Raw genomic sequence first — 13,096 nt, forward strand, 5'->3', positions numbered from 1 at the left:
TTCGTTTGTTTGTTTCTATTTTGGCAGCCGCTTATCTACAAGAGAAGCTGTGCTTGTGTTCTAACAGGTAGTTTGAGCTGTGGGCAAATTAATAGTGAAAGTGCATCCTTTTAAAAAAAATAAAAATGCAACTTGATATTAAAGCCTGGGATCACAAGATTTTAATAAAGTGAATCATGTTAGAAGGTAAAACTTAAATTCATGCATTTCTGCTTTGAACAAATGAAAATGTGATTGACAATGTCATTTCTATATATTACATTAAAGAAATGCAACTGATATTTAATGATTTCACAGCCTGAATTTAGTCTTAGTTTATTCAGCACATGTTTGCCAGATCGTATTTAGAAACAAGTTTGGCCGATTGACTTAAAATGTTTGCACCATCCAAAAAATTTAAGTATTCAGGCGGTGTTATTGGGTGAGCAGAAGAAAGGGAGCTGAAATGAATCCAAGTCTTCCCTTCTTACGCCAGTGCAGTACATCCAAACTTAGTTCTTGGGTGCGGAAGTCCAATGTACAGTACTTCAATTTTTGCATTGTATGTAAACACAAGGGTCAAACTGGGGGCAGGGGAGGGGAGTGGAATACGTGGCAGTGCTCTCCCAAGCTCTCACAGTAGGGTGGTGGACAGATGCTATCATGTTAGGCATTGCCTCGGCATGTAGACTAGAACAAGGGTGACCGTCACCCATTATCAATTAGATAGCTTAAAGTGGCTCCCAATGCTCAAAACTAGAATGAAATGGTGATGATAGAAACATTGCTCTTCACCTAGGGGTGTTAACTGCACTGGAGATTGGTATCTAGGGTTCAGGCATTGGCTGTGATTAGGCTGTCTAGTCCCCTAGTGGATTTTGCTGATGGTCCTGACTCCCTCTTGGGTGAGTTTGTAGTCCGGGGGGGGGGAGGGGAAAGCTTGAGTCCCCTGTGCTGGGTTGAACTCTCCTTCCCTTGGTGATTGTGGTGGCTGTATTTATCCTGGGTTGGATTTTCTCCTTCCTTCCTGGCTGCAGGGGTTGCTATGATATTTTCACTCCTTGGCCTCAGCAACCTCCTACCTCCTCCTGCTGTCCCACCCCCTCTGCTTGCAGTTTCAGCTGTTGCAACCCCAGCTTGCAGCTACTGTTGAACCGGTTACCTGAGCCAGGGCTTTCATGACTCAGTCTTGGGCAGAAACACTCTGGAATCTTGTCACCCCTGGGTCTGATTGGCCTGTGATCGTGATGGGGATAGGCAGTGATGAGCTTAACAACCGATTCTCTCCTCACCCCACGAGGGGGTCGTGGCCCACCCCTGCCCCCCCGGGGACTCCTGCCCCATCCAACCCCCGTGTTCCTTGACCCCCCCCCCCCCCCGACCCCTGCCCCATCCACCCCCCTCCCCTGTGCCCTGACTGCCCCCAGAACTGGGCTGGAGGGTCTCGTGGGCCACTGTAGTGGGTGTCCACCCTGCCCCTAAGAGCCAGAGGAACCTGCCAGGGGGGCGAGGTGGGGAGTCCTGGCGGTGCTTACCTGGGGCAGCTCCGAGGAAGCATCCAGCAGGTCCCTCTGGCTCCTAGGGGTGGGGGAGCGTAGTTGGGAAGGAGCAGGGGGAGCGGCCGCTCCCCCCACTGATCACATCAAAAGTGGCGCCTTAGGCGCCGACTCCGTGGGTGCTCCAGGGCTGGAGCACCCACGGGGAAAATTTGGTGGGTGCAGAGCACCCACCAGCAGCTCCCTGCCCTGCGCCCAGCCCCAGCTCACCTCACCTCCGCTCCACCTCCTCCCCTGAGCGTGCCGCCCCGCTCTGCTTCTCCACCTCCTCCCCCGGCTTACCGCAAATCAGCTGTCTGTGCGGGAAGCCTGGGAGGGCTGAGATGTAGGCGGCGGCTTCACGCTCAGGCCCAGGGAGGCGGAGGTGAGCTGGGGCGGGGAGCTGTTCCCCTGTGCCCCACCCCACCCCCCGGGTTACCTGCTGCTGCGCGGGCGGCCCTCCTCATGCCCCCCCCGCTCCAGCTCACCTCCGCTCTGCCTCCGCCTCCCTGGGCCTGAGCGCGAAGCCGCCGCCTGCTTCTCAGCCCTCCCAGGCTTCCCGCACAAACAGCTGATTCACGGGAAGCCAGGCATGGGGTGGGGGGGTGCGGAGAAGCAGAGCGGGGCGTCACGTTCAGGGGAGGAGGCAGAGGCGAGCTGGGGCCAGGCGCGGGGCGGGGAGCTGCCGGTGGGTGATCTGCACCCATCAAATTTTCCCTGTGGGTGCTCCAGTCCCGGAGCACCCATGGAGTCGACGCCTAAGGCGCCACTTTTGGCCAGTTGTTAAATTTAGAAGCCCTTTTAGAACCGGTTCTAAAATTTAACAGATTTAAAATTTTAGAACAGGCTTCTAAAGTTAACAACCCGTTCTAACGAACCGGTGCGAACCGGCTCCAGCTCACCACTAGGGATAGGGCTGCATGGGATGTACCTCAGCTATGTGCTGATGCCACCCATTATGTACAACAGTAACCTGCTCTCCATTGCTGTCTTCAGATTCCGTGACTACTTTGACCTCTGTTTCATAATCGTAGCCTTACTAATTGTTGAAGGTGGAGCTGGGCAAAAAACAGGCTGCAATTTTTGTCTATATTTTCAGTTTTTCCCCTTAGTTAACTTTGGTCCAAAAAATTGTCAAAATTACTCATGTCAAAATCTTTCAACCAGCTTGTGACAGTGCACCTTTATGTTAGTCTATAAATACACAGAGTAATACGCACCTACTTTTCGGTCCTATTGAGAAGGTATGACAGGACCTAAAGGATCAAATCCTAATTCTGGTTCCTACTCAAGATAGTGAAGAACTACTCAAGATAGTTAAGTCCAAAGCAGACTGTGAAGAGTTACAAAAAGATCTCCTAAAACTGGGTGACTGGGCAAGAAAATGGCAGATGAAATTCAGTATTGATAAATGAGAAATAGTGCTCATTGGACAACATCGTCCCAACGATACGAATAAAATGATAGGGTCCAAATTAGCTATTACTCCAGTACCTCTTTCTTGAGTGTAATTGTGGATAGTTCTCAGAAAACATCCACTCAATGTGCAGCGGCAGTCAAAAAATGTCAAAAAAGAATGTTGGGAATCATTAAGAAAGGAGTAGATAGTAAGATAGAGGCAATATGATCTTTTCTATATAAATCCATGGTACGCCCACATCTAGAATACTGCATGCAGATGTGGTCGCCCCATCTCAAAAAGAGAGATTGTAATTGGAAAAGGGCAACAAAAATGATTTGGGATATGAGGAGAGATTAATAAGACTGTGACTTTTCAGCTTGGAAAAGAGATGATTAAGGGGGGATACGATAGAGGTCTATAAAATCAGGACTGGTGTGGAGAAAGTAAATAAGGAAGTGTTATTTACTCCTTCTCATAATGCAAGAACTTGGGGTCACCAAATGAAATTAATAAGCAGTGGGTTTAAAACAAACAAAAGGAAGTATTTCTTCACACAACGCATAGTCAACCTGTGGAACTCCTTGCCAGAGGATGTTGTGAAGGCCAAGACTATAACAGGGTTCAGAAAAGAATTAGATAAATTCATGGAGGATAGGACCATTAATGACTGATAGGCAGGATGGGCAGGGATAGTATCCATAGCTTCAGTTTGCCAGAAGCTGGGACTGGGTGACAGGGGCTGGATCACTTGGTGATTACCTGTTCTGTTCATTCCTTCTGGGGTACCTGGCATTGGCCATTGTCGGAAGACAGGATACTTGGCTAGGTGGACCTTTGGTCCAACCCAGTCTGGACATTATTATTCTTTTGTTCTATAAGGATACGTGATGTGTTGTCTTTAAATATTTAGCTGTTACAACAAGCCTGGAAACAATATCTAAAATGTGCTGGAGTGAACTAGTGAAACATATCCATGTTACCTGGAGGTCCACATCTTTGACTAAACCGTTTTCTATGATCATTCAGGCATAATTATCAAATGATATATGGTGGCCCTTCAGATGCATGAAGACTACATGTGGTGAATTGCTGCTTTAATTCTCTTGATGTGAAATGTGTATGGTCATGGATTAGTTTGTCCATATCACTGTGTTTTCACTTTTTTTTTTTTTTTTTTTATACTAAACATAATACATTATGAGATTAGGAGTTGGTATTGATAGGCAATGTTATGTAGTGGTTATAGCAGAGGACTGGACTCACTGAACCCATGGCAAGATTTACCTATGTGACTAGGGCAAACTATTTTAATTCTCTGTGCCTTGGTTTATACATAAGTAAAATATGTATAACATTTATTACATTGATTTATTATAGGCAGTTACCACTATGTTCATAACAAAATTAATGGCAGACAATTGATGTTAGCTTTAATCCCTTTGAGATTCTTGGACATAAGGGGCAATTGCAAATGATGAGCATTGTTATCAGAGGAAGTAAGGTGTAATTGCCCATGTTAAGCTTTAAGTTCTTGCAAAAATTTTCTTCTGTAGTGTGGAAAGGGTGAATGAATAATCATAGAATCACAGAGTTAGAAGGGACCGCATGTCCCTCTTTGAACAATTCCTTCACCTCCCCACTCTGAATTGAGTGCACGCAAGGAAAAAACTCTCTTCTGTTAGTCCTTACTGTGACTTCACAGCACCATCTTGCTGTCTTTTTTTCTATTAGATTGTAAGCTTGTTGAGACAGGGACTCTCTCCATTCTGTGTGTCTGTCAAAACTGAGCACATTGTCTGCTCTTAACAAGTGATAATATAATGCTAATAATTTTCCCACTTGCATAGTCTGCTTTGAGTTACCTGTTCCTTTATGAATGTTAAGATGTTGTTTGTACGGAATCAATGATAGAGCGTCACAATGCATCTCAGACATGTGATATTTTGCAAAAGTGACTGTTTTGCCTGTATGATGTCGCGCAGCTCTTCATTGCAAATCTGGTTTCCATTGGTCCCGTAAGTTGAATTCCTGAGGCCATTTAAATGTGTTTATTGTTTTCCAGTTGTTTAAATTAGAATGTCTAAAGCACATAGGTATAAGTTAGTAGAGGTCGTGCATATCTTTGTATGTTCAGCAAACCTTTCAGTGATGATGGTGGTAGTTGTTTGTGTCACCACTATGCAATTGTAGCAGATCTTTCTTGGTAACTACACTACAGTTTGCTCTCTCTTTCATATCCTTACATATGATATGGGGTATTATGAGCTTTTACTTATCATGTAGACAGGCTACTATTTATTCTCCCATGATATGGTGAGCAAACAGTATATCTAAAATGGTATTTTAATTCTCGGGGGGCGGGGAGGAAGTACTTTAGCTGCAAAGTATTTTCACAGCAATCTTGAAGCACTGACATCTATTTTTTTTTTAAACTTCTGTCATTTTTTAAAATGGCACATGTGATGTACATCATTTTCCCCAACCCATAAAACAATCAGGTGTGCTACATTTTAGATCGAACAGGTTTATTTCACAGAAAAGTTCTAGATACGATGCTACTTCATGGGTGTATTTAACATTATTTTACAGCACCTAGAGTTGCGTATTAGGGCTGTCACATTTGATGAGGCCTTAAAAAGCAAACAAACAAAAAAGAGTATACTGACCTTTGACTGTTCATAAACCGTGGAGAAGAAAGTCTGAATAAATTATGTACAGCATGAAGCGAAATTTCTCTGTTTTTAATATTACTCTTCCTTCCTGCATTGTACCTGTAAGTGGTTACTTTTACAACTGAGCTTGCTTTTCCCAACCAAATCTTGATTAGATTTTGGTATCTAATTGGCAAAAATCTTCTCACGTCTTTGTTAGCTTTATATCAGTGCTTCTTAACAGATCTGTGGTACAAAGTTGAGAGGTAAATGTACATTTTCCTCGACTTTTTGAGTTGAGTATAATACTCAGCTAGGATGTCCCTTGGCTTTGCAGTTTAGTTCTCTATTAGCAAATCCTGTTGCACTGAATGATGTAATGTACCATTTTAAAAAAAAGAGACGGTGATACTGCACTAGTTCTCCCTGATAGCTTATATTGCAGAACCCACACATGGATCTCTTTTGGATCTTCTCTTCTAAGTAGAGAGTCTTTTTACACTTGCTTTTGAAACTTCCAAAAGCTGTTTTTGTGCAATGTGCCTACTTGAACTTTGTTTATATTCAGTTCCCTGATGTTTATCACTCTGGACCTCAATACTGTTTTGCATTGTATCACTATAGCCAACCAGTAACAAGGCTTGATAGCTGAACTACCTCATAGTATCTGCATAATGTGACATAGTTGTGGGGCAATCTATGGCATTGTTGTGAAATCTTGAGAGCGAATGTGGATTTTACTTCTGCCACCAGTGTATGTCTGGTGCACAAATAATTATACTTATCCAGTACTTACATATATTTTTCCATCAGAATAGATTATCACTGGTCTGCACAAGGGAAGTAGCAGATTTGTCAGTTAACTTGATGATACACACATTATAGAGTGGGCAGAATGATTTGGAGCACCATACTGCAGCTTAAGAGACCTTCAATTCCTGTCTTAACCACAAACTTTCACTGTGACCTTGGGCAAGCACTTCAACTACATTCCATCTGTTCCCCTCTGTAAAATGAGAATAATAATTTCCAGCCTTATAGGGGTGTTGTAAGGATTAAAAAAATCCAGTGATCATTGTGAGTTGCTCAGATACTGCTGTGATGAAGATCATAAAGTATTTCAATATCTGAGATTAGGAGCTTCCTGTTTGTTGACCTATTGAAGTTTGGATATGTTGTTGTTTTTTTAAAGTGTATCCGATCTTTTTTTTAATGGAATTGTTGTTGCAATAGTGTTATAAACCTTTGACTGCATTCTGTGCATGCCTGCTAATATTTACATGTCTTCCCATTAAACTCAGAAAATGGACAGCTAATGAGGGCTGCTGATGTACCTCTGTACTGAACTTCTTAGTGCATGGCTACACTTACAGATGTAGAGCGCTGTGAGTTAAACCAGCTCTCGGAGACAGCAGCAGGGAAAGCGCTGCCATGTGTTCACACTGTCAGCTGCAAGTGCAGTGGCATGGCCACATTTGCAGCACTTGGAGAGGCATTGGAAGTGGTGCATTATGGGCAGCTATTCCACAGAGCACCTCTTCCCATTCTGGCACTGTGGCTTGTGGGAATGGGAAGGGGGGGTGCGGGGCATCCTGGTTCCTGCCCCAATGCCCCGTGATGCATCGCTTTGCATCCCAGCAATCCCTGAGCTTCCATCCACATTTGGCACCATAGAATCATAGAATAACAGAGTTGGAAGGGACCTCTGGAGGCCATCTAGTCCAACCCCCTGCCCAGAGCAGGACCAATCCCAACCAAATCATCCTAGCCAGGGCTTTGTCAAGCCTGACCTTAAAAACTTCTAAGGAAGGGGATTCCATCACCTTCCTAGGTAACGCATTCCAGTGTTTCACCACCCTCCTAGTGAAAAAGTTTTTCCTAATATCCAACCTAACCTCCCCCACTGCAACTTGAGACCATTACTCCTTGTCCTGTCATCTGCTATCACTGAGAATAGTCTAGATCCATCGTCTTTGGATCCACCTTTCAGGTAGTTAAAAGCAGCTATCAAATCCCCCCTCATTCTTCTCTTCCGTAGACTAAACAATCCCAGTTCCCTCAGCCTCTCCTCATAAGTCATGTGTTCCAGTCCCCTAATCATTTTTGTTGCCCTTCGCTGGACTCTCTCCAATTTCTCCACATCCTTCTTGTAGTGTGGGGCCCAAAACTGGACACAGTACTCCAGATGAGGCCTTACCAATGTCGAATAGAGGGGAACGATCACGTCCCTCGATCTGCTGGCAATGCCCCTACCTATACACCCCAAAATGCCATTGGCTTTCTTGGCAACAAGGGCACACTGTTGACTCATATCCAGCTTCTCGTACACTGTCACCCCTAGGTCCTTCTCTGCAGAACTGCTGCCTAGCCATTCGGTCCCTAGTCTGTAGCGGTGCATTGGATTCTTCCGTCCTAAGTGCAGGACTCTGCACTTGTCCTTGTTGAACCTCATCAGATTTCTTTTGGCCCAATCCTCCAATTTGTCTAGGTCCCTCTGTATCCTATCCCTACCCTCCAACGTATCTACCACTCCTCCCAGTTTAGTTTCATCTGCAAACTTGTTGAGGGTGCAATCCACACCATCCTCCAGATCATTAATGAAGATATTGAACAAAACCGGCCCCAGGACCGACCCTTGGGGCACTCCACTTGATACCGGCTGCCAACTAGACATGGAGCCATTGATCACTACCCGTTGAGCCCGACAATCTAGCCAACTTTCTACCCACCTTGTAGTGCATCCATGCAGACCATACTTCTTTAACTTGCTGACAAGAATACTGTGGGAGACTGTGTCAAAAGCTTTGCTAAAGTCGAGGAATAACACTTCCACTGCTTTCCCTTCATCCACAGAACCAGTTATCTCATCATAGAAGGCAATTAGATTAGTCAGGCATGACCATCTTTCAATGGTTTTTGTACTGCATGCTTTCGGTCTGCAGGACTGGATCCCAAACTTGTGAGGAATATGCTGATAGGTCTCGCCAGCATGTCACGAATTGCAGTCAGGTTACTCCTTAAGCTACAAAGTGACAGTGAGGAGTCCAACGATGATGTCGACTCACATAACGCATACGACATGAGATTGCTTGTGGCATTCACGGATATGCTCACCACAGTGGAATGCCGCTTTTGGGCTTGGGAAACAAGCACTGAGTGGTGGGATCACAGCATCATGCAAGGCTGGGATGATGAGCAGTGGCTGCAGAACTTTCGGATGAGGAAAGCCACTTTCAGGGACTATGTGCTGAGCCCCTGCGACGCAAGGACACGAGATTGAGAGCTGCCTTGCTGGTGGAGAAACGCGTGGCTATTGCAGTCTGGAAGCTGGCAACTCCAGACAGCTACCTATAAGTCGCTAACCAATTCAGAGTGGGAAAGTCGACCGTTGCAATCATGTTGATGCAAGTTTGCAGGGCCATTAATCGCATCCTGCTCAGAAGAACCATGACTCTGGGCAGTGTGCGTGACTTGGCTGGCTTTGCACAAACGGATTTCCCTAACTGCAGAGGAGCGATAGATGGGATGCATATTCCAATTTTGGCACCAGACCACCTAGCCTCCGAGTACGTAAATCGGAAGGGGTATTTCTCGATGGTTCTCCAGGTGCTTGTGGATCACCGTGGGCGTTTCATGGACATTGACGCAGGCTGGGCCGGAAAGGTGCATGATGCAAGCATCTTTCAGAACACAGGCCTGTTCAGGAAGGTGCAAGCCAGGACTTTTTTCGCAGACCAGAAGATCATTGTAGGGGAAGTCGAAATGCCCATTGTGATCCTTGGAGACCCCTTTAATGCCATGGCTCATGAAACCATACACAGGGAGCCTTGACAGCAGCAAGGAGCGGTTCAACAACAGGCTGAGCTGGTGCAGAATGACTGTTGAGTGTGCTTTTGGCCGTTTAAAGGGCCGCTGGCGCTGTCTGTATGGGAAGCTGGACCTGGCTGATGACAACATCCCCACAGTTATAGCCGCATGTTGTACCCTCCATAACATTTATGAAGGGAAGGGTGAAAGCTTCACTCAGGCATGGACCATGGAGGTTCAGCACCTGGAGGCTGAATTTGAATAGCCAGAGACCAGGGCTATTAGAGGGGTCCAGTGCAGGGCTGTAAGGATTAGGGATGCCTTGAGGGAGCAATTTGATGCTGAAAGCCACCAGTAATGTTTGGTGCCCTGCATGGGAGTGAAGTGCAGTGGTTCCAATGTTAGTGGGCATCTGTGTTTGCTACGTATGATGCACTGACTTGCGTGCCTGTTGCTTTCCTGGGCTACCCTATCTTTACTTAATGCAATAAAGAATGTTTGCAAAGCCAAAAAATTAATTTATTGAAAAGAAACACATGGGAAAACACATGGCATGACATAGCTGTGCTGTGTGGGAGGAGGGAAGGTAATGGGGGGGAATGGGACAATCACAGATTTTTGCGTATGTCCTGTTATCATATTCAGCCTTCCTGTCTGGAGTGCTGCGCAATGAGTGCTGCACTTCAGGCTGGCTAAAATGCATGATGTTGGGGGTTGAGTGCAGTGGGTAAGAGTCGTAGTTTGCAGGGCTGGGTGGTGAACCTACAGGTGTTGGAGACCGCTGGTGGTGATAAGAAACCGGATGTTGGAGAAAGTGGGTTGGCGGTGACATGGGGGCACAAGGGAAAGAGTTTTGGGACAAGGGCTGCGGGAGGAGCGGGGGCGGCGGGCATGGATCTGCTCCATCTGGAGTGCTATGAGCGCCTGCATCGAGTCCGCTTGGCATTCCATAACGCTCAGGACCTGCTCCGTGGTTTGTTGCCGGTGATCCGCATTCTGCTGGTGGAGCCTCCTTTCGGTCTACCACCCCTCCTGTACTTTTTGATTTTCAATAAGGGACTGCTGGATGACTTCATGCAGAAGGTCTTCCTTGCTTCTTCGTGGACGCGTCCCGATTCTTTGCAGCCTTTCGGCCGTTGATAACAAGGACTGCTGGGATCTCAAGGCTGCATCTGTAAAGCCAAAATGCAACCCTTAACAGAGGCATTGTTCACACTAGACAGAGCAATGATTCGGCTGAACTTAAAGGCAAGCACAGTGCACACAATAGCAGAAAGTGCCCATCCCAAAGCGAGCGCACATAACCCACAAGGGCCCCGAAATAGTAGGTAAGCACAGGGGCAAGGGGGACTGATTGTTTCAGGGCCGTACTGTCCTCTGGGGTTCTGTGCCTTGGGGAGAGCCAACAGCTGCAGGGGGCCCCTATACTGAACAGTGTCCCCACATTTTCCACAGGATGAGTTCATCCTGGAAGATATCTCACTGCTGAGAGTGACTTGGGAAGCAAGGAAGGGTCTTCTACTACAATGCAGCTTCCGCCCTGGCCCTTATGCCACTTGCTTGTGTGCAGCAGTGGTCCCCCCACCCCTCATGGCACAGTGGTGTGGACATGTTAGCCTGACTGGGACAAGGAGCATAGAGCTCTGCCAAGGAACCTCCGCAAGCGGATTGCCCAGCTTCTGCATGAGACCTTCGATGAGATCACTGAGGCCGATTACCGTGATGTGAGAGAGCACATCAATGCCTTATTCTGCATCTAGGCATGCACGCAGCCTTAATCCTTCTTTCTGCAACCCTCCTCTCCCCAAGAGCCCGCGCTGAAGAACTCCCTTCCCAAAATAAAAGCTGTGTACCAGGCACCTCCTCTGCTGTTTGTTCTTCCGCAAGCACCGTCCGCTTCTGACTGGCTTGAGAACAGCTCCTGGCTGCATGCATCTAAGGATGCTGGGCCGTCCTCTGACTCTGGGCCCGACTCCTCCTCAGCACCCATCACTCCCGCTTTTCTCCTCCTACCTTGTTGAACTCTGGGCTGCTACAGCCTCTGAAGTGTCCATGGTGCTCTTTGGAGTGGAGGTGGGGTCGCCCCCAAGTATTGCATCCAGCTCTTTGTAGAAACGGCAGGTCATGGGGGCAGCACCAGAGCGGCGGTTTGCCTCCCGCACTTTGTGGTAGGCATTCCGCAGCATCTTCTCGTTAACCCCGCACTGCAGAGCGTCCTGACCATAGCCCCTTTCTATCACGGCCCTGGATCTCTGCCTGTAGGTATCGTAATTCCTACTGCTGGAGTGCAGCTGGGACTGGACAGCTTCCTCCCCCCAAACACTGATGAGGTCCAGCACCTCGCCATTGCTCCATACTGGGGATCACCTGGCACGTGGAGGCATGGTCACCTGGAAAGTTGTGCTGAGAGCACTCCACGCCTGGCTGAGCAAACAGGAAGGGGATTTTCAAAATTCCCAGAGAATTTAAAAGGCGGGTCTGACAGTTGATCACCTGAGGGCACGGCAGTAGAGTTCAAAGTGGCTAGAACAGGGATTATGGGACACTTCAGGAGGCTGATCAGAGCACATTAAAAAACCAGGGCGTCCACACTGGCACTGCGGCCTCCAGCCGGGGCGCAGCAAGCGTTATGCTTCTCGTTGAGATGGATTACCAGGGGTACTCCAGCCGCGGAGTCCGGGTGCTCTATGTGCCTTGCCAGTGTGGACACCTCAGGAGTTAGGGCGCCTGGGGGGGAGGGATAGCTCAGTGGTTTGAGCATTGGCCTGCTAAACCCAGGGTTGTGAGCTCAATCCTTGAGGGGGCCATTTAGGGATCTGGGGCAAAAATTGGGGATTGGTCCTGCTTTGAGCAGGGGGTTGGACTAGATGACTTCGTGAGGTCCCTTCCAACCCTGATATTCTATGATTCTACTGCATTCCAACTTGCAAGTATAGCCAAGGCCTTAGTCTCCTAGATTACTCTGAACTGATCCAGACCTAATTACAAATGTTTCAAGTAAACACAGCATCTGGTAAAAAAGGTTTCCTAACCCTGCTATGTTCCCCACCAAAATATTCCCTAAGCACAGGCATCAAGCACAGATGGGCTCTTCCATTATTGTTGTCGTTAAAGCGACACCATCAACTTGACAAAAAATGAATTAAAAATAGATTCAAATACTACATCAGCCTACATTGCATCTTTGCCGTTTCTTGTATTTCAGCTCCTTTTGTCTGACAATTTACTGTGTCCCCTTTGGCAAGCCACTTCGCCTCTCCTACTCCATCTGTAAAAGGGGGTTATATTAGGGTATGTCTACACTACCCATGTTACAGCACGGCTGTGGCAGCGCTGTGACATGGGCAGTGCAGACACGCTTTATCGCTGGGGTAGAGCTCTCCTGGCAATAAAGCACTCTCTATACTGGCACTTTTCAGTACTAAAACTTTCATTGCTCAGATGTGTTTTTTCACACCCCTGAATGACAAAAGTTTTAGTGCTGAAAGTGGCAGCGTAGACATAGCCTTAGTCTTCCTTTTTTCTCCTCCAGTTCTTTGAGATCTACAAATGAAAAAGTACTGTATATGAACTTCTTTAAAAGTTTTTATATTTTCTTTTTCTCTCTTTCTCTCTCTCACACGCTCACTAGCCAGAGAGAGCTCACTTCTTCCTGCATACCTAAAGTGAAACGAGCCATTTAAATAGGGTGCGGAGAAAGGGAAGGTATGCAATAAAAAAAC

General features: G+C 46.9%; 1 protein-coding gene across 5 annotated transcripts in view; it reads left to right on the plus strand.

The window, feature by feature from the left end:
• Positions 1–13,096, plus strand: part of VPS41 (VPS41 subunit of HOPS complex) — a 166,885-nt gene that overhangs the window by 5,303 nt on the left and 148,486 nt on the right. The window lies entirely within an intron of this gene.

The sequence above is a fragment of the Chelonia mydas genome, chromosome 2, assembly GCF_015237465.2.
Source record: "Chelonia mydas isolate rCheMyd1 chromosome 2, rCheMyd1.pri.v2, whole genome shotgun sequence".
Taxonomy (NCBI): Eukaryota; Metazoa; Chordata; order Testudines; family Cheloniidae; genus Chelonia; species Chelonia mydas.